This window comes from Heptranchias perlo, chromosome 35 (assembly GCF_035084215.1).
Source record: "Heptranchias perlo isolate sHepPer1 chromosome 35, sHepPer1.hap1, whole genome shotgun sequence".
Taxonomy (NCBI): domain Eukaryota; kingdom Metazoa; phylum Chordata; class Chondrichthyes; order Hexanchiformes; family Hexanchidae; genus Heptranchias; species Heptranchias perlo.
This window is the reverse complement of record NC_090359.1, coordinates 7,905,093-7,907,202: the sequence shown is the minus strand read 5'-3', so window position 1 is coordinate 7,907,202 and position 2,110 is coordinate 7,905,093. Positions and strand designations below refer to the sequence as shown.

General features: G+C 45.0%; 1 non-coding gene across 1 annotated transcript; it reads left to right on the top strand.

Annotated features, from left to right (window-relative positions):
* The first annotated feature begins 367 nt into the window (after positions 1–367).
* On the top strand, positions 368–439 carry trnaq-cug (transfer RNA glutamine (anticodon CUG)). Its single transcript has one exon. It is a non-coding gene; the product is annotated as a tRNA-Gln (tRNA).
* The last annotated feature ends 1,671 nt before the right edge of the window (positions 440–2,110 follow it).

The window sequence follows — 2,110 nt, the reverse complement described above, 5'->3', positions numbered from 1 at the left end:
CGGGCAAAGTTTACATTTTGCTTTAACGCCAAACTGTACGCATTAGTGCCTTGCAATATTTATACACCGATTATCCGGCAAAACTGTAACTGGAGCTGCGCTGAGCAGATTGAAACAGAAGCAGTGACGAGGGAAGCGATAGATTTGACAGTGGCTGTGTGATTGGCTGAGCATCGATTCTTAGCAGAGGGGAAAGGATGGAAGCTGAAGGTGTGGATGAGGAAGGGCCGAGTCAAAGTGGCAGTTTGGAATTGTCCAATTCTTGCAGTTTTGCTGATGGGAGAGGTTTGGCAGGAGCCTCGAAAGGTCGTGCTGAGAAAAGGTCCAAATGTCTGTGAATGGTGGTTGCTGGCTGAGCTCAACAGTGGGTTCCATGGTGTAATGGTAAGCACTCTAGACTCTGAATCTAGCGATCCGAGTTCAAATCTCGGTGGAATCTGTCTTATTTTCGTCCCATTGGCTTGCAACTGTGGGGCTCAAAAATATCATGTCCCTCGAAACCAATCCCTGTTGCTGTTAATTTCGCTTCCACAATCAATGAGGGTGCAGCTGCCTCTATCGATTTCAGGTCATCAGCTCAATCGCTCTTTTGCTTTCCCAAAAAAAAACGGAAGAGAAAGTTGTTTTTTTGTGTAATGCTGAGTTTCACTGCAGCAAAGAATGGTGATTGCTGAACGTTTCATTGCAATCTGCATTCAGCAGGCAAACATGTAGAAATTCAAAGCATTGTTTCTTGAAAGGCAGGCATTGCTCGGATCGTGTCCTCGGGCAAAGTGGACATTTTCATTTCAAGAAGTCGCAGTTCTGCTGATGGGAAATGTTTGCCGGTAGCCTCGAGGGTTCAGTGATGTCGCATTCTGGCAGTGCTCAGGAAAGAGCCAAGTGTCTTTGGCTGGTTTGTGCTAGCTGAAGTAATGAATGAGTTCGTCGTGCAACGGTGAACATTAATGACTTAGACTCCAGCGATTCAAATCTCGATTCAGCCTCGAATGTTGTCCCAATCGTTTGCAACTTAAGGGCAAACAATTAAAAGGCACCTGGAATCCAATCCCTGTTGGTGGAGAGTTCGCAGCTTCGATCACTGAAGATCGAGGTCTTTTATTTTCACTCCAAATATTATGCATCAGTGGCTTGCAATGTTTATACACTGATTATCCAACTAAGCGAGCTGAAAGTATGGATGTAAAAGGGCCAAGCCAAAGTGGCAGGTTGGAATTGACCAGTGCTTGCAGTTTTGCTGATGGGAGAGGTTTGCCAGCAGCATCGAGCAGTCAGTCACGCGGCGCCATGGCAATCCTGATAAAGCAACGAAGTGTCTTCCATGGGAGGGGGCCAACCTTGGTAATGAGTGGGTTTCATGGTGTAATGGTGCGCACTCTGGACGTTGAATCCAGCGATCGGAAATCAAATCTCGATGGAACCTCAACCTTTGTCCCATTCGTTTCTTACTTTTGGGCAAACAAATAAAAGACACCTGGAATCCCATCCCTGTTGGTGGGCAGTTCGCAGCCTCAATCAATGAGGATCGAGCTCCTTGTATAAATTTGGCCTTTTTGTTAAAGGCAAATCGTGTTTAACTAACTTGATAGAGTTTTTGATGAGGTAACAGAGAGGTTAGATGAGGGCAATACGATTGATGTGGTGTATATAGAGTTTCAAAAGGCGTTTGATAAAGTGCCGTATAACAGGCTTGTCATCAAGATTGATCCCCATGGAATAAAAGGAGCAGTAGCAGCATGGATACAAAAATGTCTCAGTGACAGGAACCAGAGAGTAGTGATGAACGGTTGTTTTTCGGACTGGAAGGAGGTGTAGAGTGGTGTTCCCCAGATGTCGGTGTGATCACCACTGCCCTTATCGATATATATTAATAACTTGGACTTGGGTGTAGGGAGCACAATTTCAAAATTTTCAGATGACACAAACCTTGGAAGTGTAGTGAACAGTGAGGAGGATAGTGATAAACTTCAAGTGGATATAGACAGGCAGGTGGAATGGGCGAACATGTGGTAGGTGAAATTTAACGCAGAAAAATGCGAAGTGATACATTTCGGTCGGAAGAACGAGGAGAAGCAATATAAACTAGAGGGCACAATTCTAAATGGGGTAT